This window comes from Macaca thibetana, chromosome 13 (assembly GCF_024542745.1).
Source record: "Macaca thibetana thibetana isolate TM-01 chromosome 13, ASM2454274v1, whole genome shotgun sequence".
NCBI lineage: Eukaryota > Metazoa > Chordata > Mammalia > Primates > Cercopithecidae > Macaca > Macaca thibetana.
The window spans coordinates 76,066,739-76,094,385 of NC_065590.1; the positions used below are offsets into that span (position 1 = coordinate 76,066,739).

The 27,647-nt window shown below is 43.3% G+C and overlaps 1 protein-coding gene across 2 annotated transcripts in view; it reads left to right on the forward strand.

Moving 5' to 3' along the window:
• The window catches only part of GALNT14 (polypeptide N-acetylgalactosaminyltransferase 14), a 228,342-nt gene that overhangs the window by 934 nt on the left and 199,761 nt on the right, over nucleotides 1-27,647 (forward strand). The gene's annotated exons all lie outside the window — the stretch shown is intronic.

The following is a 27,647-nucleotide window of genomic DNA, read 5'->3' on the forward strand; positions in this document are numbered from 1 at the left end:
GTGGGTGGTGGGCGCGCGCTCGCCTGCGGAGCGGAGCTCCCAACTTGAGCTGCGCGCGAGGGTCCCGGGGCGGAGAGGGCGCTGCCGACTGGCGGCCCAGGGGCTGGCGGTCTCTGGGCGCTGCCAGAGAGTCGCCGGCGGTTGGGTCAGGCGGCACGGCCGGCCGGTGCTAGCGCCCGGGCGAAGTGTGGCGGCTGCGCTGACCTCCTTCCCGCAGCTGCCAGGCCCGACCTGGGGAAGCCGGAGGCCGGGTGCGCCGCGCGCGCCTGTGCGTTGCGGGCGAGCGCCTTGCAGCCTCCCGGGCGGCTGCCACCCCTGTTCTCTAACTGTTTCGACCGTCTCAGCGGCAGTGGAAGTTGAATGTGCCCAGAGCACCACGAAAGAGCCTGTAAAAACAGACGCCTTAGTATTGGCGGGGAGTTGAGGAAATGGCAATCCAAATGGGTTTTCCAACTCCTGCCCAGTCAGTTCCTGTGAGGGAGCCAGAAGGTTCCCCCTATAGGTTCACCCTTACCTTCGGATTCAGAGCCCTGTAGGGGCAGAAGAAAAACTTCCCCACGGCTCTCTGAAGATTCACTGGAAATCAGTTGACAAAAGGCAGATCAATAGGCGGAAAGGCATAGTAATTTATTTGATCATAGTTTTTCGTGACATGGGAGCCTTCAGTTTTCTCTTCACAGATTTGGCCTGGGGACACCGAAGGGGGATTTCCTGGCCAGCCAGGATATCTTTATAAACTGGGTCCAGTACAGTCGTCTAGGGGTCTGGGCAAAAGCCTTGGAGGAGCTTACGGTCGGAAATGGGAGACTGAAAAACAGGAAGATGTGGGCGGGAGGTGGAGTCTCACTAGTTAAGTATAGTACAGAGCACCTACTGTGTGCCAGGTGCATAGTAGGTGCCTTCCTCGTAAGTAGTTGTAGGAGTTGGGTGGTAATATGCTTGTTTCATAGATCAGGAAAACAGGTTCAGGGTCTTTAAGTCACTTACCTTAAGTCGTTCTACTGGTTTAAAAGCTGACCTCCACGCTCAGGGTTTCCAGTATATCAAGTTGCCTCTCGGTTTCCCCTTTTTAACAAAGTCTTTTAGCACTTATGTTCTGGAATCTTGCCAATGCTCAGTCGATTTCAACAAGCATTTATTTAGCACCTATTGTGTGCTCAGGCAGTGTGTTAGGTGCTATGGGTAGAGAGAGAGAGAATTTATTCTCCAGAGGGAGAGGAGTTCATTGCACCAGGATGAGAGGTGTGCACAGGGCTAAGATGGTTCAGTGCACTGGGTGTCATGGGAGCCTGAGGGCTCCTTGGAGGAGGACATAGCAGAGCTGAGTTGAGAAGGATAAACAGGTTTGTCAGTAGATAGAAAGGGCATTCCAGGTAGAGGTTAACTGCACGAAACAGGCTCAGAGGAATGACACAGCACGTTGTATGAGTGTGGCATAATTTGAGCACCAAGTGTGTGGAGGTTGGAGGGATAAAGTCTAGGGAGGTGTGTAGGGGCTGGGTGGGGTAGGATCTTGTGGGTGTGAGGACCCCTGGAGAGGGTCAGGCAGTGAGGTGGCGAGGCCAGATCGATGACTTCAAATTGCCTTTATAGCACCAGATCACTTTTCTCACTCAGTCCCTGACCATAGATCTGGAGAGCTTTTCTTCTTTTTCCCTAGGTGGTTCTGCTCCCTGTGATGTAGTTAATGATGCCTGCAGAGACATGAACTTTCTCTGTTTTGCTTCGACCCTCATTACCTTAAGCTTGCTTATTCTTAGTTTACACCAGGGATCTGGGATGAGAGATCTGTTTCCTTCTTTGTGCACTCTTTGTCCCTCCTCCTCTCCTGCCTCTTCTTATCCTGGCGTGTGCTCAGCACACATTTATCACAGGCAGCTGTATGCCAGGCTCTGTGCTGGGTTTGGGGGCTGCTATGCTGAGCACGCTGTGTCCCTGTCCTTTGACGTGGAGATAGGGGGCCACTTAAGTTCCTGGACGAGGCAGAATTACAAACAAATGAGTGGTACTTTGAGGTGGAGAGTGGTTTAGTAGCAGGATTCAGGACATCATACTGTGCAGTCACAAAAGAGGAGGTTCTCTAGTTTTGAACCAGTTGCCCTTTTTCTTAACATCTTATTCCTTCTTTTCCTCATTTTCTGTATCCTTCTATAACCATGAATTTTTATAGACTTAGAAAATCTTGACACCTTTTACTATCAGGTGCCTTCTTTTATTGTTGTTGTTAGTGTTTTTCTCTTTCCTGTTTTCCCCCTGTATGTGTGGCTTTGTGTGTCTACATATATGTATTGTGCATATTTGTGGATGTATTTTGTGTCTGGTGGATGAACGTCACTCTGTATCTTATAGTGTGTATGTACCTGAGAAGACAGGAAGAAAGACAGAGACTCCTTAGGTAACGCCAGAACAGTTTTATTTCCTGTGACTGATGTAGACAGGAAATATGTATGACATGTCCAAAGGAGCACAGTGGTACCAAAACCCGACTGCATGTCAGAATCACCTGGAGAGCTCCATTAACATACATATTTTTGGGCTTACTACAGAGATTATGACTCTCTGAGTTTGGGAGAAGGTTCTAGAATTACCATTTTTAGCAGGGCTGCATGTGATTCTGAAGCAGCCTATTGATGGTTGGCATTTGGAAGCTAGATGAAGAATACCAAGTCTGTTGACTGTGGTTGGTTGGCTCCATGTAAATATAGTCAAATGATTTTCTTCTTGAGTGTGCTCATGAACCTAACCCATGTGAGCCTATGTGCGCATATTAAATAACAGCCCTGAGCATTTCTCTTTACAAAGTCACAGACTCCATTTACATATATTAATTCATTTAATACTCACAACAACTACACAAGGGAGACAAGAGAGTACTTTTATGCAGATGACATTAAGGAGGTGAAAAATTTGGCCCAAGCTAACCAGGCTGTCCAAGTGGCAGCATCAGGACAAAAATGAAATGGGATCCCTCCTGAAACTGCCCACTGCTTGCTTTTTCCATGCCGGTAAACCCAGAGACTGCCTGAATTGACAGCAGGAACTCCCCCACCCACTTCCCAGAGCTCCCATGGCTCATCCCTAGATCCTCACCCTTAGAGAGCTCCAACAGGGTTGTGTAAGGGAGGTTCTAAGGCAGGAGTTACTGCAGAGGGACATCACCCCTGCCCTTGGAAGGCACCATGTGGGGCACAGGAAGCTCCCCTCACTGGAGGGAGCACACCCTGATGAGGAGAGTCCCTGTGATGGGGGGTTGCAGAGGCGTAGGTTTAGGAGGCATTTGCCAGTGCGGAGATTGTTTCTTCAACAGTAGGAATTCGGATGGGACTTCTATCCATCATAGGGGAAAAAAATGGTTTCTGAGCGAGTTCCGTGCTCTAGGTTTTCCTAGCGTGTAATCATGGGGACAGGTCTTTGCCTTGGACATGCTGAAGCCTTGGAGAGGTTTTCTTCCTGCTCAGGCCTCTAGGCATCTTCCCAGCGTGGGTGAGGGAGTCAGCTTTTCTTCCAAAGCAGAGGAGTGGGCTCCCTTCCCTTGAATATACTCAGAGAAATCTGGAAAGGTGTAGAGATGGGAGAGAGCTGTATTAAGGGCTCCTGGCCTGGGGACCACCCGACCCTTAGATTCTGTGGAGCAGATTGCCTTCAGAGAAGCAAGTTCTGGTTCTGGGCCATCAGGCCATTGTTCTCTTTTCCTCATGGTCTTAGGAAATGTCTCCATTCACCTAATGACAGGATCTCCAAAGTGGGCAGGATGAAATGAAATCTCTGGTTGCTGGGCCCCAGTGCAGGGGAAGTGAAGAAGGCATGCTACACTCCTGGTTTAAGGAAATTTATTAGATTTTTTTCTTAGTTTCAAGAAGGGCTCGTTCTTTCTATTAATAGCTCAAGTAAAGAGTTCTTTAAATTTGACTTTTTAATGTTAATTTCATTCTTTTACTGCCTCCCCCCCCAATTATCCAGCAAAGCTCTAATTTCTAACTGAAAAATCATGTAACAAATTCAGTGTTTTAATTCAGACTGTATTTGAATGGTAAATAGTATGCCACTTAAAAGTAGCTGAAAAATGTTTTAATTTCTTCGCCCTCTATCATTCATTTGCCATTTGGAGAATCATACAATAACTGACTAAAATTTTAAAAATATCAGCAAATTTGTCTCTTATTTCCAAGAAACTAAATATAGGTGCTTAGGGCTTAGTAAAAGCAAAAGAATTGTAGGCCTGAGGGTAATTTTCGAGGAAGGTATTGGAAATGTAAAGGCTTTGAATAAAATGCCTCTGGCCCATGTAAGTGTATTGGTGCTGTACTAGAAATATAACAAACACCATTAAAAAACAGCTTGTCTTTCTGTAACATTTGCATCCCACCAATGCCTTAAGTATATGACACTGTTATTCCTCATTTAGTAGATAATTTCTCCCATTAAAAAAAGTCATGAATTTTAGAGAGACACCTTATTAATCTACTGATGCTCGGTATGTGCATATTGGACTCTGTCCAGGGAATTTTGTAACCATCCAATGGGTTCTTGTTGCCCACTTCCTAGACAGAGCCAATGTATCAAGACAGGGGAATTGCAATAAAGAGTTTAATTCACGCAGAGCGGCTGAATGGAAGACTGGAGTTTTATTATTACTCAAATTAGTCTCCCCGAAAATTCAGACTTGTTTTTTTTTTTTTTTTAAGGATAATTTGGGGCCAGAGAGTGGGAAGTATTGATTGGTAGGGTTGGAGATGAAATCATAGGGAGTCGAAGCCATCCTCTTCTTCTGAGTCAGTTCCTGGGTGGGGGCCACAAGACCAGATGGGCCAGGGTGGCGCTAGCTTGATCCATCCAGTGTAGGATCTGAAAAATATCTCAAGCACCAATCTTAGGTTTCGCAATAGTGATGTTATCCCTAGGAGCAACTGGGGAGGTTTAGAATTTTGTGGCCTCCAGCTGCATGACTCCTAAACCATCATTTCTAATCTTGTGGCTAATTTGTTAGTCCTGCAAAGGCAGTCTGGCCCCCAGGCAGGATGGGGGTTTATTTTGGCAAAGGGCTGTTTTCATTTTTGTTTCAGTGTTCTTCCCAAAGTTAGTGCAGCCTACAACCAGGATTGAACAAAGACAGCTTGGAAGTTAGAAGCAAGATGGAGTCGGTTAGGTCAGCTCTCTTTCGCTGTCCTAATTTTCTCATTGTTATAATTTTTGCAAAGGCAGTTTTGGTGTGACTCTGGCATGATCAGAAGTAGCCCGTGATTAGATGCATGCTCATCCTTTCAGTTGTTGTGCAGGTGCCTGTACAAGGCGCTGTGCTTTCTTCCATTCTAAGGCAGTTCGCTGGAGCAGGTGTCTGGGTGGTGTTACACAGCTGGCTCCTGCAGAGGCTCTTGTGAGTGACTGAGAAACATGGAGATAGCAGGTTGGAATCCCAGGTTGTCAAGAAATTGTATGTGGTCACTTTCTAGATGTCAAGAAGCTTTTTCTAAAACAAAAACAAAAACACTGAGCCTCTATCCCATGGGTCTGGTGTGAAATTCACCCTGGGTCATTTTTGGCCTTATTCTGGGTTGTCCCAAGGCCCAGGGGCTTGTGCAGAGTCCAGGCCTCTGGTTGTCAGCACTGAGTCAGTGGTGGCTGTGCCATGTCCCAGCTCCCTTTCACTCTCCTAGCCCACTCTCTCCCCCAGGTCCCTGCAGGAGGCCCTATCCCAGGGACCCACAGATGTCTGTTCTAGGGTAATCTCTTTTAGTCAGACTGGGGAGCTCTATGTCTCCCTAACCTTTGTTTCCCAAAGTGACCTGATGTTTTTGGAAAGAAATACCAGGAATTCCTGTCTCAAACTTCCCCAGAGGTACAGAATGGTATCTACTCAAATCAGAGAAGACAGAGGGGTGAAGCAGGAAGGGAAGATCCATTAACGGCCCTGTCACAAGCCTCCCCAATCTGTCCAGAGACTAACCTTTTTCAGGGCTGCCCATCTGGATGTATCATTTAAAAGCGCTAATTTCCACTCATCAGAGGTCATTTATAAACTAAACAGGGACAGAATAAGGCTGCCGTGGGCTGATGCCTGAAGCCCAGTATTCCTGCACAGCCCGGTTTTCATGCCCTCTGATTTTGCCTCCTGCGCCTATATCCTTCACCATGCCTCCCCATCCCAACTTTCTAAAGTGGCCTTGAGACCCAGGAACCAATTTTTGAAGACCTTCATTGCTTGAGCCCTTGTTTCATTTCTAATGTTTGCAGTATTGTCACTCTTCTATAGCATCCCAAAGTCCCCAGTGCATTTTTTGGAAAATAATCTGAATTGGAAAGCAGGGCCAGATCCCCAGCTCCTCTCCTGGGGGAGTCTGTGAACCCTGCCATGGCTTTTGAACATTCTACCCCAGAGACCCAGAATCGTAGACTCACCATCTGTTTGGGGAAGGGAGTCTCGACGTGCCCGTGCCCTCTACCACTGGCTGCAGACCCCTGCCACTTGCCTGCGTTTATCCTGGGCTGGGTGTGAGCCTTTTTCCTCGCAGGGTCCTCAGAGACTCATGCTGCATGCAAGCGGCAGGAGATAGAGAGTCCCACCTTCTCTTGGTAGCTCCCATCTTGTCAAGATCAAGTGTGTTTTACTCCTGAGTTTTCTGATAGACATGGCAGCTGGTGTGGCCAGTGGCAGCGCCAGGGATGACTGAGATTCCTCTCTTCCTGGCTCAGTCTCCTTGACTGTGAAATGGGAGCAGCCCACTCTAGAACTGTCTGACCCCCACTTCCTTGCCAGCAGTCTGAGTCTTTTCAGGTTAGTTGTGAATAACTCTGAAGTGAGACCTTACGGCTATAAATAATTATACCGCGGATACTCTGTGCCTATTACTTATCTTTTAATTATTTTACCAGAAATGCTAGATTAACCAAAAAATAAATCAGTCTCAGTCCTCAGATGTTGAGCTGATTAAGAAAGAACCCCTTTGGGATACTGAAGAACATGAACACACACATATACACCCACAGGCACACACACACAGAGGTACCCTGGGGAATTCTACAGGAGCTCCTGCAATGTGCTGGCTCTGGTATTTTGGTATTTCAGAATAAATGGCCTGATGTGACCTTCTGGGGTGACAGTCTTTGCATTTGGCAGTGGCTGCTGTCATCCCAGGGCCTAATGAGCACTAGAGGCTGACAGAGGGACAGAAAAGGGGACATCTCTGTGGTGTGGGAAGTGTGTGCCACCCAGCGCATCCTCTTTCCTCCTGCTGTTCTGTCCATGCTCCATCCTCCCTTTCACATTCTTCCTCTGTCCCCTGAAAAGCCAGCCTGGCTCTACAGCCCCAGGGTCCTGGGACAGGGGCTCCAGTGGTGGCCGGCCCTCTGCCCTCTGCCCTCTGTTCTGTAGGAGCCCAACACTTCCCTGCAGGCCCCAAGGTCAGGAGCAGCCTCCTCTGAGAGCACTGCTCTGGACACAAAGCTAGTTCTTTCCTGAAGGAAGGAGGTTGCCACTCTGGCCCTTCTATCAGCAGGAGCCCTTATCGCTGGGAATACAGAGCCATGTGATCCCCTGCATCCCGGACAATGCTGGTTTCAAGTACAGAGCCTCTTCTGCATACCATTTCCTGGAGACAAGATGAGGCTCTTAAAAAATAATTAAATTCGCCTCATGTCACTTGTCTTCTTAACTGTAAGCACTACAGAGATCTTTCAAGGAAATGCAGGAGAGCAGGGCACACTCACCATGTCCCTGCCCTGGGATTTGAATGCCCAGATGAAGAGAACAATCACCCTGGCTGCCTTCTTCCTAATGATCCTGCGATTGCAACCCGATCTGCATGCATGCTAGGCCAGGAGAGAGCCTGAAACATCTATAGAACTAGTAGGACCACTCTCTTGACAAGCTCTCTCCAAAGAGGTTAGCTGTCTCTTTTCTCTGTTTGCACTATGGTTTGGAAATAAGGATTTTCTTCCTTAGTTGTCTGGGCTGAAGATTTATGTAGCTTCTCTTATTCCTCAGAGAACAGTAATCATTCATGTCCCTCCCACCCCCCACCTCCCAGCCATAGAGACTGGTCCAATCAATATTTATGTGCCCATCTCTCGCAGCTGCAACATGCAGGCATAATAGATGCCAGATTCCTTGATGGCCATTGAAAAATTAACTGGTGCCTGTATTTCAGGCTCATTGTTTCCCAGGATCTCAGGGAGATCAGGCCACGTGGTCTGTGGATTAATTAAGGCACCCAGATAATTGGCTATTAATAGATGGCCAATTGATGGCTGCCAGCTGGGTGCTGAATTGACTAATGTCCTTATGGTGGGCAGGTGGTCTTTATCAGAAGAGGAACTAGCTGAAAGACTCGACTAATTAAAGGGTGAATCAGGAAAAGAAGATAAGAGGTAGGTTCTTTCCCCACCACTTGGTGTGATGTTTTACAGCTTACAAAGCATTTATATTCACAAATGCCTCATTTGATCCTTACTGTGACCTTGTGAGGTGAGTGTTACTATTATTCTCGTTTTCTGAAGTGTGATGAATCTGAGGGTATAGCAGGGTGGGGACTTGGGCAAGCTAGCCTAGCCAGGAAGTGGGCTTCAACTTGCTCTTTTGACTGTCATGCATATGCTATTTCTGCTAGAGCCACGCTCAACTTCAGGTGAGATTCCTTTGCCAGGGAAAATGAAACATATACGTGTATGTTATATGTTTGTTTTCATGTGGACAAAAAACTAGTGCACTTGCTGAGAAAAGATGCCCTCCCTCTGTGAAAATACCAGCATTGCTTTTTTTTTTTTTCTTGTTTTCAGTTTTATTTTTTAACTTACAGAAGGGAACTGGAAAAGGGATTAAGGGAGATAGAGAGCTTGTTTCTGGAAGGCCAACAGAGGGTCTGGAGGACTTTGGGTTTTCTTCTAGGAAAGGCCAAGTTTAACCCATGCTTGGGCCAGTCAGGGCCAGTCCACAGGATCACTGCTTTCTGGAGTGGGAAGAACTGGGACTGTAACAGCAGACTCGGTGGTGCGAGAAGTGGAGACAGGCTCTCCACCCTTCCCCCTCCCCACAAGTCACACTATCAGGTACTGACTCTGGCCTTACCCAGGAGCCCACGCTGCCCTGCTACCACCTCCCTCCTGGGCCCGCAGGGTTTGCTGGCAGGACAGGAGGCTGTGCTGTTCATTCCTAGGCTGCTCCAAGTTAGAAATCAGCAGGGTTGTGGAGTTAAGACACAAACTGTTTGAGTCCCTTTCTTAATGAATGTGGTCCTTAAACCATCGGAAGCAATTCCCTTCCAAGAGGAAAAATGTAATTTGAAAGAACCTAACACATCCTATTTGAAATGTAAGACAAGTGCCTGGGGAAATGACTCCAGGAAGTGACTTTAGAAGATACCCAACGTCACCTTAATGTAGGGTGTCCTGCCTGCATCTCTAATGCTGGGGTGTCCTGCCCACACCTCTAATGTAGGGGGCACCCTGCCAAGTCTTGCTGGTTATCCTTGAAAATTGATGGACGACCCCGCAGTTCTGTCTGGTTGGTGGCCTGCTGGTTCTACCCAGTACAGGGACCAGACTCTGTGGAGGATTTGGAGGTTGGGTTTGAGTTATGTCGTTGCTGCCCACGTATATGTTTAAACTTAGGAAAGCATAAGATCAGGAGGCTGCTGATGTCTTCCTGGATATTTTGTCTGCCGTTCCAGTAAGCTCCTGGGCCCATGGTGGTGTTTTTGTGCATGGCCTAAACAATAAAGTTGGTGCTCTGCTCTAAGATCCCAAGCAGAAACATGACTTTTTACTCTTGTCCTTTTTCCCCAAGCATGGCAACGTTAAAGGACACTGCATTTTAAAAAACTATGTGTGGAATAAGAATGAAAAGAAATGTAAACCTAGATGACCCTGATATTTTCCCTCTCCACTTGGAAGCCCTGATGGTTTTCTAATCATTTGCTCAGATCAACTCTCTATAATTCTCTCTGCCTGTCTTAAAACTGAAATTATGGGCCGGGCGCAGTGGCTCAAGCCTGTAATCCCAGCACTTTGGGAGGCCGAGACGGGCGGATCACGAGGTCAGGAGATCGAGACCATCCTGGCTAACATGGTGAAACCCCGTCTCTACTAAAAAATACAAAAAAAAAACTAGCCGGGCGAGGTGGCGGGCGCCTGTAGTCCCAGCTACTCGGGAGGCTGAGGCAGGAGAATGGCGTAAACCCGGGAGGCGGAGCTTGCAGTGAGCTGAGATCCGGCCACTGCACTCCAGCCTGGGAGACAGAGCGAAACTCCGCCTCAAAAAAAAAAAAAAAAAAAAAAAAAACTGAAATTATGATTTCTGCTCCAGATTTTAGCTTTTCTCCTAAAATTGAGTGTATATTTTGGTAAACTTCTTGGCAGTGTCTACTAAAGCTAAACATATGTGTACATCTATGACCCTGCAATTCAACTCCTACATATAAACCCAACAGAAATGCTGTGTATTTTAGGGAATGTCATGCACTTGAATTAGAGTAGGCGAAGTTTTTCTGTCAAGGGCCAGTAAGTATTTTTGTTTTGTTTTGTTTTTTAGGTTATATGGTCTCTGATGTGACTATTCAACTTTGCAGTTGTAGTTTGAAATACAATATGTAAATGAATTAGTGTCACTGTGTTCCAATAAAACTTTATTTATGGAAGCAGATATTTGAATTTCATATATTTTTCACATCTCATGAAGTATTCTTCTTTTGGTATTATTTTGAAAGATTTATAAATATAAAATCCATTCTTAGTTTGTAGGATGTACTAGGACAGGTGGCAGGCCAGATTTGACCCACAGCCTGTGTGATTCCATATATATAAAGTACAAGAACAGGCGAAACTCATCTCTGGCATTGTAAGTCAGTTCATGGTTACCTTGGTTGGGGGTACTGACTGGATGGGGACAGGACATTTTGGGGCACTGGCACTGTTCAGTTTCTTGATTGCGGAGCTGGTTACACAGGTGCATTCACCTTGTGAAATTCCTTGAGTACATGTTATTTTCTCTTTGTGCATTCTACTTCAGTAAAAAGTTCAAAAAGAAAGATCTGAACTGAGTGTGTGGCTCCTGACTCCAGGTTTTAGCACCTCATTTAGGGTCGGAGCCTAGCAGTTTCCATTCTTTCTATAGCCATTGGCTTCTGTTTCCCAAATAAGTCTTTGGAAAAGGTCTTGGTTTGAAAGTTACCCACGTCTTATTCCCTTTTATAGACAGAGAGACATTTAACAACTGCTATGGCGCAGGCACTAGCTAACCAAAGTATGTGCTGGATCATAGGAAGATGATGGGTCCTAGAGTGGGAAGGCATTCAGGACAATGGGAACTGTGAGTAGGACTTTGGCTGGTATAGTAGCTGCATGGTACATCTGGGATGAAATCTACCTAGAGTTATAGGTAAGAGGTGAAGGTGTGATTGCAGAGAATAGAATTATGTGATGTGAGCTACTGGCTTGTAGAAAACTAGCTTCTTGTTTCTGCATCCAGAAGAACAGGCAGAGAACTGACAAACTGAGCCTGTAGTGTTGGGCGCTTTCTGAGTTAGTCATCTATTCTTTTTAACAACCCTGCATGGCCGGCATTCTTAGCTTGGTTTGTCATGTGATGAACACCAAGGCTTAGGGAAGTTTTGTGACATATCCAAGATCATGCTGTTTATAAGCAAACCAGGGATCTAGATTCCATACCAGGTCTGTCTGCCTCCAGAGCACCCAACCTCTTTCCACTTCCATATGCTCACCCCAAGCTTCCTTCCCTCCCCTCACAGCCACGTTGAGTCTGTAAAAGGCAGGACTTGAATATATTTTTTCCTTTGCAACTTGCCTTTAGAGCTGGGTTCACTGTGTTTGCCAGAGTGAACAGTTTAGATCAGAAATTGTTGAATGAAATAGTCTTACATCAGAAGCTATCTCTTTTGGGATGAGTCATTTTAAAACAATGTTTAAAGAGAAAACTTTACAGTATTTTCAGAGAAATATGTTGTGCTTTCACTGCTATCTGACATCCTCTTATGAATGCTGTCCTGCCACAGATGACTGGGAATGTGTCTGGTCCTAGGGTTAAACTTTAAAAAAGGAAGTCTCCAAAGTATCACATTTTTGAGAGTGTGAAGATGCTTTAGGAATACCTCAAGACGGATTAAAGAGAGGACAGTGAGGAATTAACCAACAGATGCTGAAAATACAAAGGCCATTGTGGATGGCTAAAAACTGCAGCATCACCCCTCAGAGAGGACGCGTCCTGTGTTTAGCATAACACCACCAATTATTTGGTTGTTTATGCTGAGGAGTTGAAAGCTATCATGTGCCGGGAAAATACTCAGCATGGAGCAGTAATTATGGATCAGCAATTATGGATCAGCTGATAATAAAGGATGTATTGGATTGACTGCTAATTAGATTATTAGCTGCAAAAACAAATACCTGCTATTAACCATAAATAAGCTGCACTTATGATATTTTCTATGTTTTATGCTTACTCCTTTTTATAATGTGCATTTCTTTTCTTTCTGTGCCAAGGCTTCCCATTTTCCCCAGTCATACTGAGCGTATTTGTGGGTCAATAAACATTGAGCCACAATTAAAGTGTTCTTTTTTCCTTCCACTCTCCTGGAGAATGGGGTGGAGAAAGCGGACATGTATCAAGCGTCACGTGTAAGGTCCTTGGTGAAGTGTAGTCTGTTTTCTCAGGGAAGAAATAAGGGCTCTTTCAAGGCTGGATCCAGGTCTTTCCTATGGGCACAGAGTCTTTGTGAGGGGTAAGATCTCTGTGAAATCAATGCTGCAGTTAATTGCCAAAGAAATGACCATGTTGCTCTTCCTTCTTGTGGCACTTTGAGGTTTGGTCCTTGTTTTTCAAGGTGGCTGGGATGAGTCCTTGGGAGCCTCAGGTGCCTGTATCCCCCACTCCTCACTACCAAAGAGGGCCTCTTCCTATAAGTAGGTTGACTGTGTGTCCCCAGCAGTGTGAGGTGCCAGCTGCTTTTCTGCCCAAGCAGGCCCTGAGTTCTGTGGGTAGGATGATCTGCCAGAGCTCCTGGGCGCACAACAGGATGTCTGGAGAGAGAAGTTGCATGCAGCAGGAGGCTCTGGCTGTGCTCTCAGTAAGTGGCACAAGTGACCGTCAAGTGTCCTGCATTCAGTGCTAGCAGAAGACCTGGTTTGTGACCTCTGTTATTCGCCAGGAGTCCATGTAGAAAGAAGAGGCTTCTAGGGGAGAGGTGAGTGTGAATGCCTTTTAGGAGAAATGCTGGGGGCTTTATCTGCGTCAGTTATTTATTCCTCACAAGCACCCCACAAGGTGGGCAGGCTAAGATTCAGCTACTGCTACCAGTACAGTCATACTCGTTATTTAAGGCCGGTGCCTTTCTCATTAAACAGTGCCTGGGAGGTTGCAGTGAGCCGAGATTGTGCCACTGCACTCCATCCTGGGCAATAGAGGGAGACTCTGTCTCAAAAACAAACAAATAAACAAACAAAAACAAAAAAACAGTGCCTGAACCACACTAATTGTTAACATTTTCTTTTTTCAATATTATCTCTGGATGGTGTATCGATTACCTTTATTTTTACCAGTGAGGGACTTGAGCTTCCTAAAGGTCCAATATATTGCCCAACACAACAAGGGTGACATGATTTGGGGAGGAAATCCAACCTTACAGAACAACGCCTGGTAAATATAAATGCAATTGTCAAACGTTTATCCCCATGTATCCCTGCAAAGATTCTCTTCTTCTTCTCAGCCTCACTTTCCACTTTGACTCAAAAGAGAAAACACAGCTATCCATTTTGCAGTTCCTCCCACCATGAATAAGTGGTGGAACTAAGACAGGACATAGGATGCTAGAGCCCTGGTGGGAGTACCACTGGGGCAGTTGGCAAGCGAGAAAGATGGGTGAACTCCTTGGTTTCCTCCTTTGAGTGCCTATCAAGCGTGGGGAGACAGAGTGGGCAAAATCACCTGTCCTAGGCCACTGGATCAAGTTCATCTGAACATCCTGCAAACCCATATAGGGCGTTGCTGTGTGGGAAGCCCTGTGTAGGAAGCAGGGGGGAATCCTGAGGGAGTGTGGAGTGTGTAGCAGCAGCTCTCTGCTGGCCCCTCCCTCACCACTTCTGATTCCCGAACACTGTGTTCCTCTTAGATGTATCGCTCTATTACCGGAAAGATACAACTGTGTCTCTGGGGAGGCTGTTTAATGGAAGGAACTGCAAGATGGATAGCTGTCTTTTCTCTCTTTTGAGTCAAAGTGGAATGTGAGGCCAAGGGGAAGAAGAGAATCTTTACTGGGGTACATGGGGATAAGAGTTTGAGACAATTGCTTTAGCTCAGAAAACTGTGTTCAGCCACAGTTTAATCTCATCCTTAAAGCTGTTTCACTAAAATAGGAACCTGTTATTCCACAGGGCTGCTTATTAGAAGAAGAAGGATTTAGGGAGGTCTTTTAAAGTCATTTTAGTGATTTTTTTGAAAGAAGCATTTGTCGGAATCCACTTGTCCCCAAAGCATCTGCTGTTTTAGGAGCATAACACTAGTGGAAGCATAACAGGAAGGGAAAACCAGTGTCAGGATAGGAGATAGGCTAACTGAGCAACCCACTTTTATTTAGTCAGTATAGGATGCCTGTCATGGGTTCTATACTGTTTTGGGCACCATAGACCAGGTAGCCCATGGGTCAAATGCAACCCCCACTTTCTCCACTGTTTTTGTATGGCCTCCGAGCTAAGAATGGTTTTCATATTTTTAAATGGTCAGAGAAAAACTCCAAAGAAAAATAATATTTCATGACACATGAAAATTATTAATACGTGAAATTCAGACTCCATGGTTCATCAATAAAGTTTTATTGGAGCACAGTAACACTCATTCCTTCACGAATTGTCTATGGTTGCTTTTATGCCACAATGGCCAATTTGAATAGTTGTGATGGAGACTGTGTGGCCCACGAAACTTAGATCTTTACAATGGAAATAGAAAATATTTTGTGTATTTTTTATAGAAAACAAAAATTTATAGAAAATGTTTGCACACCCCTGACCTTTTGTTTCTCAGTGTGGCTCATGGGCCAGAAGGGTTAGTGTCCCTTATAATTCATTAGAAATGCAGAATCTCACTCCATTTCAGACCTACTGATTCAAAGTCTGCATTTAGTAAGATCCCCAGGTGATGTGTGTGCAATTAAAGTTTGAGAAGCCTGCATTAGATGATGTGCTTGCTCGTGAAAAGCCTGTGTGAATCGTACTCCACAAGACCAGCTCTACATTTGGTGCCACTTGTCCTTATTTTCTTGGAGTTACATGCAATTCCAAGCTCCCATTCCCCCATGTGGGGATGGGGATTCCTCTTCTACTCACGGCTTCACAGCGATTCCGGAAGCTTCCTCCATGCCAGGTAATGTGGGAAGAGCTTGTAGTCTTCCAGCTATCACCATCACGACTGTTTCGTCGTTGACTGTGCCCTTCATGTTCTGCTGATCCCGGGCTAGTGGCTTCCCTGTGGTACCCGGAGCCCCCTGTGTCCAGCAGCCGGCCTTCCTAGGAGCATCACACAGCCATTTTAATTGGGCTCTGCTACCTTCTGGGACACCTACGACTCTCAGGACTGGCCGTGTTCCATTCTTCTTCCAAGCTGGAGGAATTCTCTCTCTCTCTAGTCCTCAAAGGCATTGCCCTTTTTTTCCCCCACCCCCTGGGCTATTCATTCTTTCAAATAACACTGGCTTTTGTAAATGATAGAAGATGGCCTATTTCCTGGTATCTCTGCTTTGGGCTTAGGAATACGATCTTCCTGGAAGCTAGGTAGCATTTGGATCTTGGTTATCTGCTGAGGTCAGGGGTTGGGGCAAGGCCGAGGCGGGAGTGGGAGGTAGATGGAAGTGAGAACAAGTGCAAACAAATATCCTATTATCCTAGCACCTCTACACCATGTTATGATGCAGTTGAGGGGACACAACTAACACTATCTAGGACAGTACTGAATCTGGGATATCTTCCTGTAGAACAGGAGACAGGTTCTGTGGGAGCTTAGAGAAAGAGAGATTATTGGGCAGCAGTGGACAGGGAGGTGTCTTCCTAAGGTGGCAGGACTCAGCATGAGTGACTAGAGATGAATGGAAACCAGGAGTGGGCCAGATTGAGGAAAAGTTCAAAAATAAAGCCATTTGCTTATTTTTGTTCTAAGACCAGAGGGTGTCGGATTTCCCCAGTTGGGAGTATTATACTCCACTCACTGGGGACTTTTTCAGTAAATGCTTTGGGTTTAAGGATTTTAATTGTCTATAGTATGTTCATTGCTCTTAAAGAGGCAATTCAGTGAAATTTGAACTTGGCATTCCCTTTCTCTTACCCTTCTGGCCTAAATGAGAGTAGCTGTGTATGTTCTGTATTTCTCACCAGGCTTGAGTCTGGCTTTTCTTGACCACCTGTTTTCAATTTTAATTTGTGTAGCTGCTGTTAGAGAAATTACCTGTGGAGAAGTCATCTTGCCTGTCTAGATTCCTTACAGATGAAGCCTTGGCAGGGCCATGGCCAAAGTCACTTAGAATGCCCTTGGACGGGCATCCTGGGCATCCCGAGTTCAGAAGGTCTGAGTCCATGCACATTGGTTGGAGAAAGCGAACCGTGAAGACATCCCTGCTGGTGTGACCAGGTCCTGGAAGAATTGTTTCTTGTGTATACCAAACAAAGAGGCTGGCAGATCCGCAGAGGTTATTTGAGATGTGTGCTGATCCACTGCACCTCTTTCCAAATTGCTCTCTTAGGAAGCTGAAGCAGGAAGGGTCCTAACACAGTGGACATGGAAATATACTCATCATATACCAAGTATAAAAAAAAGAGGATTCAAAATTGTGTTCATGGCCGGGCGTGGTGGCTCATGCCTGTAATCCCAACACTTTGGAAGCTGAGGCGGGTGGATCATCTGAGGTCAGGAGTAAAACCCTGTCTCTACTAAAAATACGAAAATTAGCCGGGCATGGTGGCACACACCTGTGGTCCCACCTACTCGGGAGGCTGAGGCAGGATAATCACTTGAACCTAGGAGGCAGAGGTTGCAGTGAGCCAAGATCGTGGCACTGCACTCCAGCCTGGGCAACAGAGTGAGACTCTGTCTAAAAAAAAAAAAAAAATTGTGTTCATAGTAGGATACTAATTTGTTTAAAACAATATATATACATTGAAAAAAGTTGTCGAGAGAAAATAAAAATGGATGATTTACATAAATGGGCTATTGTCTATGTGATATTTCTCACTGCAACTTATTTATCTATCTTCTCCTTTTACTCACCACCCTCTCCTTCACCCCCTTTGAGATAAGCAACATAAGAATCTGGATATGTGAACTTCAGTAGCTTTCTCTCTGCATTGTGTAACTGGTTTGTAAACATGTATAAACATTTACAGATCTGTTTTGGTTGTTATTAAAAAGGAGAGTGAGAGATTGATCACATTATATATACATTGCATCTTCTCCACTTAAGTGTATGTTCTAGAAATCCTACTGGTCAGCTAGCTCATTATTTTTAATGACTGCATAACATTCTGCAGTGTGGATATAACTTATTTCCATTTGATGGATATACACCTTATCTCTCGTCTCTTGTTGCTACAGACAGAGCTGAAATAATCTATGTACACATATTCTTACATGTTAGAGCTTTTGCTTCTAAAGTATAACTTTTGGGAAGTGGGAATTCTGAATCAAAAGGGGTCTGTAATTTTTATATTATGTGTATTTTAAGATTGCTTTGTAAAACAGTCTACATTTCCATTAGCAAAGTATGCGAGTACTCTTTCCCTAGCATCCTCTTTGGTATAAATGTAGTCATTTTCATTTTGCCAACCTAAAGAGTATGAAATGGGATCCAATTATAATTTTATATTCCTCTGATTACCAGAGAGGTTGAGTATGTTCTCATATGTTTATTGCAGGTAAGGATCTGCCCTTCTCTGTAGGGTCTATTCATATCCTCTGCCTATTTTTCTACTGTACTGTTTATCTTTTTGTTGCCAATTAAAAGAGCTCTTTGCCTGTTATTGATAGCTCTTTATTGGTCATATATGTTGCAGATTTTTTTTTCTGATTAATTTATTAATACCATTGACTTAATGGTATATATTGCCATATAACTTTTTGGCTTTGAAAAATATAATCAACTATGTCTTTTCAAAAAATAGCTCATAAATGCCCTGTCTTGATTGAAAAGATTATCCTAAGTCCTAGATTGTACATAGAATCTCCCAAATTTCTTCTTTTGTATGATTAAAAAAAAAAAAACACTTTTAAATCTTAGGTCCATCTGGGATTTATTTTTATGTCAGGTTTGAGGTAGGGATTCAACTCTTTTTATTCCAAAACGAATAGTCATTTGTGTCAACATCATTAATTAAATAAGCCATCGCTTTCCCCACTAACTAAAAGACCATTTTGTCATATAATTTCCCATAAACATTGGGTTCTAGTTCTGGGAACTCCATTCTTTTCTACGGACCTATTTGTCTTTTACTATGGCAATATCATACTTTTTTACCAGAATTTTCTTATTAAATCCAGTAGTTACTTCTCAGTCTATTGAATTTCCTAAGTATAAAAATCACATCATTATCAAAATAAGTCAAATTTGTCTCTCTTTTTTGAGAGTATCTTGACTATTTTATTGTCTTATTTTGTTGCATTCATGAGAACTTTCAAAATTAAATGTCATGGCAGTATAGGATTCTCTTGATTTTGATGCAAATGGCTTTAGTGTTCATTATTTGCTGCTCACCTTTATTAGATATTCTGTATCACATTTTAACTTGCCTTTTGATTTACTTTGAGTTTTTATTAGTTTTTTTTTGGATTTTTATCTTTTGATTGAATCATATTTCTCTTTTATTGATGCAGTGATTTATTTTGATTTTCTTGTTTTGAATCATCCTTGAATTCCTGGAATAAACCATATTTAGTTACAGTTTATTTTTATTTATACTACTGGGTTGTGCAACTCATTTGGAATTTTAACATCTATTTTCATGAGTTGGATTTGTTTATAGTTTTTTTTGGTACTTTGGTTTTAGATTTAAGTGTATATTGCTTTGATAAAATGAATTAGGGAATTTTTTAGCAGATGAGAATAGTTTAAATAACTTTCACTGATTTATTCTTTAATGATCATATAGAACTCAGCTGTGAAATTATCTAGTTCTGTTGACTTCTTCAATGGTAACCCTTTAGTCACCTTCTTTGTCTCTGCCATGATACCTCTAATTGCTCACCAAATTCTGGTGTCTCGTTGTTTGGGCACACAGCAAGATTGCATTTCACATTCTCCCTTGCTTTAACTAACATGTAACTAACTTGGGTCCAATAAAATGGAGTAGAAATGATGGGTTCTATTTATAGGCCACACTATAAAACCTCCCATGCACGCTCTACCATATTCTTCTCCTTCTGCCAGATAATGTAGGGCCACATGATGTAAGATGCTTTGGTCTCTGAATAACTGAATGGGAGAAAACTCCCCTGTTGTCCAGAACACCTACCCAAGACTACTGTGTAAGCAAGAACTTCTACTTGTTAGCATAGCCTATCTTCCACTATTGCATATGGTAGCTGGTCTTTTCACGTTTTCTACTTCTTCTTTGGTCAGTTTGGGTAGTATCCATTTTGTTAGTAAATTCACCCATGTCTTTTAGGTTTTCAAATTTTACCAGAGTTGCACATAGTATTCTCTTCTAATTCTCTATTCTACACCTATGGTCAAATCTCCATTCACGTTTCCAATCATATATATTTTATCCTTTCTTAAACCTACTCTATCTCATAAGATGTTTTCAAAGAGCCAGTTTTTGCATTTATGTATCTTCCTATCACATTTCATTTTTATTCATTAATTTTAACTTTTCTTGCTAGTAGTTTTCTCTATTTTTGAATATTCCTGTTTTAGAAATAATTAGGGCATGTAAGGTTGTACATTTCTTTTGCATGCAGCCTTTGCTGTGTCCCATACATTTTGACTGTCTTCCTCTTCAGTTCTTACTAGATGATTTATATTTTTAATTTTGATTTTCTATTTGTCTGAAGAGCTACTCAGGTAGGAGCATGTTTCTCAATTTCAAAATCCTTAGGATTTTTGATACTTTTAATTTTGGATTGTATCGAATTATGAGATGAGAATGTGGCCTATCAAATCTTTACTTTTCAAAATTTTTAAATTTTTATTAATGACCAATTACATAATCAATATTTAAAGTGTCTTTTGGACATAGGAAAGAAAGCCCCTGAATATTCTTTTTTTTTTTTTTCCTGAGATGGAGTTTCGCTCTTGTTGCCCAGGCTGGAGTGCAATGGCGTGATCTCGGCTCACTGTAACCTCCGCCTCCTGGGTTCAAGTGATTCTTCTGCCTCAGCCTCCCAAGTAGCTGGGATTACAGGCATGTGCCCCACACCTGGCTAATTTTGTATTTTTAGTAGAGATAAGGTTTCTCCATGTTGGTGAGGCTGGTCTCAAACTCCTGAGCTCAGGTGATCTGCCAAACTCAGCCTCCCAAAGTGCTGGAATTATAGGTGTGAGCTATCGCGCCTGGCCAAATATTCTTTATTTGATGGTTATATAGTTCTGTCTCTACATACGTATTAGATAAATATTCTTGATCCAACTTATCATTCTTTCTTGGTTTATATCATTTTTTGGTCTGCTATTTCTGTTCAATTCTGAAATCATACATTATAATTTTATTTTTATCAAAATCTTCTATCAAGAGTTTTGGCTTTATGATATTTAGTGCTATTTTGTTTTGTTCTTAGTGATTTGTATTTTAATAAATTGTGCCTTAACATTCACCTTATCTGATGTTAATATCGTCTGTTCTGGTTTGTTTTCATTTGCATTTGACCATCTATTTTTAATCTTTCTTTACGGCATAAAATGTTTCTTATAAATTACGTATAGCTCTCCGTTGACCTGAATACATATTTTTATTTTTCAATCCAATCTGATGATATTTGTATTTTAATAAGAATGTTCATCTTATAAAAATTAGTGAAACAATAGATATGATTAAATATATACTATTTATTTTATTTTTATCTTTCTTCATTTTATTACTTTTGCCAGTTTGGCCAATTACTACTTCAATTTCTCTTTCCCTTTTTAATTTGGACATCTTACTATATACCATCTATGCTGACTGTTATCTTTATTTCTAGGACATTCAAAGGCATATTTCTGTGCAATCAAGATATCAATGATGATTTTACACCCCCCTCCTTCTGCCAGGATGTTTTACTCACCCATTCATTATCATCCTAATAAATATATTTTGGAGACAGGGTCTCTCTCTCTGTCACCCAAGTTAGAGTGCAGTGGTGCAGTCATAGCTCACTGCAGCTTCAAACTCCTGGGTTCAAAAGATCCTCTTGCTTCAGTTTCTCAAGTACCTAGAACTAAGCTGTGCACCACCATGCTCAGCTAATTATTATTATTTTTTATTTTAGAAATAGGGTCTTGCTATGTTGCCCAGGCTCACCTAGAGTGATCCTCCTGCCTCAGCCTCCTGAGTGGCTGGCATTACAGGCATGAGCTACTGTGCCTGGCAGCAGCCTAGTAAATTGAGCCTTTTATGAGTACTTTTACTTCCTTACACTTGCATACACTGTAGGCAGATAGGCTTTTAGAAGACTTTTATTCACCCTACCTTCCACTACCCCTAATTACTGGGCTTTGCTGAGATAATTAAACACTTCTAAAACTAAATGTTAAATTTTTCTTTGCAGAATCCCTCCTCTTTTTCAAGTATTCTTATTTGTCACTTCCATTACTTGTTTCCAGTCACTTTAATACTACCTAATTAGATTTAACTGTACAAATTGCAAGGTTCATCATACCACTATTTTCTCTTCTTTTTATCTCACCCATCTTGAGATTTCTGTTTGAGTTCATTTATTTTTTGATCAGAATATCTTCTTGAGATAGGGTATGTGGGTTATGTTTTCTATAAACTCTTGCATCCGTAAATATTCTACAAATTAGACAGGTGAATAACATCTGCATTGGACACTTGGCAATGTATGGATGGTTTTGTGGTTTGTTTGGGGTTTTTTTTTTTGTTTTTTTTTTTGTAATTTTTTTGAAACAGGGTCTTGCTCTGTCACCCAGTCTGGAGTGTAATGGCGTGCTGACAGCTCATTGCAACCTCAACCTCCTGGGCTCAAGTGATCTTTCCTGCCTCAGCCTCCCAAGTAGTTAGGACTATAGGCATGTGGCACTGCACCTGGCTAATTTTATTATTATTTTATTATTTGGTAGAGATGGGGTCTTGCTAGGTTGCCCAGGCTGGTCTTGAACTCCTGGGCTCAAGTGGTCCTCCTGCCTCGGCCTCCTAAAGTATTGGGATTACAGGCATGAGCCACTGTACCTGGCCTGGATGGTTTTCCATTGTCTTCTGGATTCCAGTTTTGCAGATGGCATATGATTGAAGTCACATTATTTTTTCTTTGTTAGTTACCTGTTCTTTCTGTTTGGAGCTTGTGACATTTTCTCCTTATCTTTGGGACTTAGGAGGACACCTTGGTGTATGTCCTTTCCCATGTCTCTTGCAAGAAGCTCAGTTCCATTTGCAGACTCAGGTCTTTCTTCAAGTCAGGTAAATTCTTTACTTCCATTTGTTTAATTCTTGTCTCTTCTGTATTTGTTCCTTTTTCCCCCTTTTGGGATTATTGTTATTCATAAGGTGGGTCTTTAAAGTCTGTTCTCCAAATATCTTTTTGCCCCTGATTTTTATTTCTTTGTAGTTTTGCTCTTGTGTGTGTGTGTGTGTGTTTCTACTTATCTTCTAAGCCTCTAATTTAGGTCTCTACAGCAACTATCCTTTTCATCAACTACTCTGCTGAGCTTTATGGTTTGAAAAATCATGATTTTTATTCCCAGAAAGTCTTTCATGTTCATGTGCTGTAATTGAATACCATTAAGTGCTGTTGTTATTTTTTGTTTGAGTTGCCCTTTGTCTCCTTTAGTAGCTCTGTTTCATCAACAGCTTCCCCTTCTAAGTGTTTTGTTTGCTCATGTCTCCAGCTTCTGGTCCTCTTTGTGGGTGGTTTTTTTTTTTTTTTTTTTTGGTCCACTTTTTTCAGCTTAGGACCAGCTGCCTTCAGGCAAAGTCGACAGAGAATGGTGGTGTGTGAAAGAATTAAAGAAAGAGGAAAGAAACACGAAAGGTGGCTCACCAGTCAAGACAGGTTTGTTTTCTCTAAAACAAACCTGATAAGAGCTTCTGGCCCCGTTAGATCAGAGGCATACTGTTTTACAGACTAAGAGTTTTTAAGGATTCAGGGTGGGGGAGTTTATTAGAGGCTTGGACTGCTTCTGTGTCTCTTTGCTGTGCTTATCTGGGAGGGAGAGTTGTGTGTCTGTTCCCATACATTGTTCTGCAGCTGCAGGCATACCCCCGCTGCTTTTAGCTTCCCTATCTTAGTGCACCTGAAGGGAAAGGAATGTGATTATTAAGGCCCGCTGTTGTACTGGGGCCCATTGTATGAGGGTGAAGTTTGGCAGTTACCCAAGAGACTTTCCCCCGACCTCCCTCTGTGCCCGGACTGTCTTACTTTTGTTTTACTGTCTGCTCTTTTCGGCTGCTTATAGTTAGAAGAGAAGTGATTTCCTTGAAATGCATGAGGCTAGAAAAGGAGCTGGAACTGAAAGTGGTGGTGTTTGTCCAAGATGATGATGCTCCTGCTCTGTCAGTGTGTTGCAGTCTCAGCTCCTATTACCTTGTAGGAGCGGTACCACCAGGCAGGCTGTCGGTTCCTTGCAGCACCAAAAGGAATCCCCTGAGCTACCCTAGCTCCAGGCTACAGAGGACTCAGTAGGCCTGTTCAGCTTCCCATCCCTTCCTCTGGGCCACAGAGACAGGAGGTCCTCTCAGAACATTCTTGACAGCTGGAGTTGCCTTCCTCCCAGGGGCCTCTCCCACTCTGGGCCAAGCTTTCCCCAGGATTCAGGGACATCTGATCTTGCTCCTGTGTCTGTTCTTAGATGTCGTTCTCTAGGCTCTCTCTCAACCCTTTTCCACCCAGCCCTGCAGATCCTGAGGTCTCACTTAGACTCCACACCTGTGTGCTGCCCTCAGCGGCTCCCTGCAGTTGAATTGGTGCTGAGAGAGACACCACTATCTATCAGCAGGGGCACATTCAAGCCACCATTATCCAGAATTGCTTCATCGATTTCTGAAATTTCAACAGCAAATGATAGAAACTTCCAAGCAAATATTCTTTTAAAATTTAGATTTCTTTGAAATCTAAGGAAAATGAGAAGGTTTCTACCTTGCATTTACTTCTCTATCCTGCCACAGTCTAAGAGAGGGATTTCAGTGTTAGTTTGAAAGGATTTTTATTGATTGGGAAGTGTTCCTAGAATTTTGTTAGTAGCTGCATACAACACCACTGCTGCAGAGGCCTAATTCATCTAGACTGGAATTACTTCCTTACTAGGATCACTTGGGGACTTCTAGGTTTAATCCATCACAAAGTAAGAGTTCCAGAATCACATGGGGATGAGATTCCATAACCAGAGAATGGAGGACTTGGTGAAGCATGAGGATCAAAGTGAGAATCTGGAGATGGCAAGGAGGTTTGAAGTGACGTCAGGGCAGGCTGCGGGGGACTGTGGGCCCACAACAATGATAGTGGATCTTTGTCATTCAGGGGATAGGGGACAAAGTGGATCCTGATTCACTGGGAAATCAGTTGACCAATATATTATCATCAAATATCCTTTCCAATGAGAAGAACTGGAATGTGACCTAGGTCATGGATGTTGGTCTTTTTCTTTGACGATCGTGACATCTAACAATAATTAGGTCATGAAGAGGGATTCGAGAGATCCTCATTTTTTAGCATGTGTTTCATACCAAACAATGTGTCTGGTGCTGTCCCATACATCTCCTGTAATCTTAGCCAAGACTCTTTGTTAGGTAGCGTTTTCACAGTTTACCATGAGGAACGAGCCTCTGAGAAGCTAAGGATCTGTGAATACGAGGTCACAGGTCAGTAAATGCTATGGGACATCTCACAAGCTGATCAAGAGGTTGGCTCCGATGTGCCAGTGTTGTCGGAAAGCACAGGTTTTTGTCCAGCACTGGTTCACACAGTGCTTAGGCTGAGAAAGCAGCCACTGGCTGTTTGCTCTCCTGTGCCTGGAGCTGGGCTCATTGCACTTTGGGAGGGGCATTTTGGAAGACACTTCTGCTGCACGGGCAGTAGCAGGAAGACAGGTGTGACCACCAGCCTTTCCCAGAGGACAGTTTTCTATGGCATTGGCAATTGAAATGGGAGCTCAGTTCCCAGACTTTGGAGGGTCCTCAATGGAACAAGGAGGGATACAAAGGAAAAAAAAAGCAAATACACAGTTTTAGTGGGAGAAGGCATCCAGCCCCATCACTAGAGACAACAGCTGTCTGTAGGACTGTCCTATTGGTGACCATGCTTCTGACGGCCTATTTAAGACATCAAAAAATAAATAACATATGAAAAAGAAGAAAACAAGATGTAGTAAAAGGAGGAAAGTATCAAATTGAAATTCATCTTGCATAGAAAAGTATGACTAACGCCGGATAAGGACCTTTGTCTGAAAAAAAAAATGTTTTAAGCCAATGTCCGTTTACCTGCAGCATCTCACTTTATTTTAAAAGGTAAAAAGCTTTAAAAGGCTGAAAAGGGATGATGCATGTCAGACTGTCACAGCGATGAAGCCAGGACTCCCAATAGGGGTGGGTTCAGGGCTGAGCTTTTTTTGTAATTTGTGGTGGTTTGTTATAGTTTATTTTCTGCTTAATGGGTTGTAGTGTAAAGCAATGGGTAAAAGCCACACAGAGGGCTTATAGGAAAGTATCCCTAGTCAAACCAGCCTGGTAAATAAGCAGTTAGTCCTCCCTGCCTCTGCCTTTTGGCTTTCCTGTTGTTGATTCAGTGAACAAATTAAATTTCACAAATGTTTAGCCAACATCTACTGTGTGTCCAGTGCTGTGCTCAGCATTATGGCATCGAAGCCTAAGCCCTGGCCCTTTTCCCTGGAGACTTGCGAAGTCCTGCAGGCTAGCCACCCTGGAAGGTCCCTGTCCTGGTGTCCTTGGAACCTGCTGATGAAGAATCTCTGGGTCTTTGTCCTTGATCCCTGCAGGCTTGTGCCCTGCAGGCTGGGCAGCTCAACAAGGTGGCAGTCCCCATCTGCATCCCGGGTAGTCCGCTGGAGCTTCACAGCTGCAGCGGGGAGGAGAATTGTGTTCTCTGCCTCAATCCAGCTGCTGTCTTTGAGAGGCCAGAGTGCCTGTTGTTTTAAATCCTCTAGCTCTGCTGAACAACCATAGGGGTAGGAGACAGTGTGTCTAACTCTGTCTTACAAATAGGGTACCTGAATGAGGGAAGACCGAAGTACTTGACTCCCAAGTCATTCAGGGATTTGGAGTTAGAGTTCAAGTTCCCACCATTTTTCTCAGCCCATCTGAGTCAGGATGAGTCGTATCTTTAAAAAAAAAAAAATCTGACTTTTAAGAATGGTTTTGCATGAATCTAGTGCCTATGTGAGAGTTGATAATACGTGTCACAGGGTCATTTTCTCCCACTCAGAGAAAAAGACCAATCAGCTTTACAGTAATTCCCCCCAATTTTAGAACAGATGGTTTTCTGAGCACTTAGAAAAAAAAATGTGGTGATTGCTACAGGGCAAGTATGGCTTGCCCAAGAGCCAAGCATGCCGTGTGAACCTTGGTTCTTCTTTCCTGTGGTTGTTTCCCTCGGAGGTCAGGAAAGGATATAGGAAGGCTGACATCTTGCCCATATGCTGCCATTCTCTTTCCCTAGTGATCTAAGTGGCTGCTGTGCCAGGATATGGCCACAGTCTTCATTGCAAGCCAGCATCATGCTTGGTATTTCTTGTTAGGCTCTGATTTTTCTCACTGGAGGTTGCCTTCTGGGTAAAAAAGGTGGTTCTTTTCTTTCTGTGACTTTTAAAATCTTTGGCATATTCAGTTTCTAAGTTGCCTAGTGTTTGGAAGGCATGGCCTTTGGAATCACTCACTGTCTACAGGTGGGACAACCACTCATATGCTTAGCCAGAGAACAGTGAACAGAGTGCCTAGAAACAAGGGTCAGGAGGAAGCTGTGTGCTCTCTGCATTTAGGGATTTAGGAGGTAAGAAAGGGAGAAGGAAGGATCTGCTGTGGCTATTCGGAGGCCTGGAATATTTTTTCAAAGAAAGGCAGTACAGAAATTAAACAAGTTTTTGAAAGATGAGGTTCAAAGACAAGGAAAGAATGGATTTGTTTTTAACGATTTCAAGTAGAATTGAGGCTGTTCCTGCGATTGTTGGAAATAAAATTGGTTAGAAAATGATGTCAGCAGAGAGTGGAGACTGTGAACCAGGAAAATAAATGAGCTCTGAAATCACCTTCTATTTTATAAATATTGTTTCTGGAGCTGAGAAAATTGAGACAGATTATTCCTTTTTCTCTCTCCCAAGCTATGGGTGGAAGAAGCCCTGAGTTTCCCATTTGGACCTTGTGAGGAGCATCTCATCTTGTCCTGGCGCGCTAAGTAGCTTTGTCTGCATTTAGACACACTCCATTTCCCTTTCAAGGACCACTATCAGCAGTAGCCAATTACAAACACACCTCATAACACATTATTGAGACACACGGCACGCAAA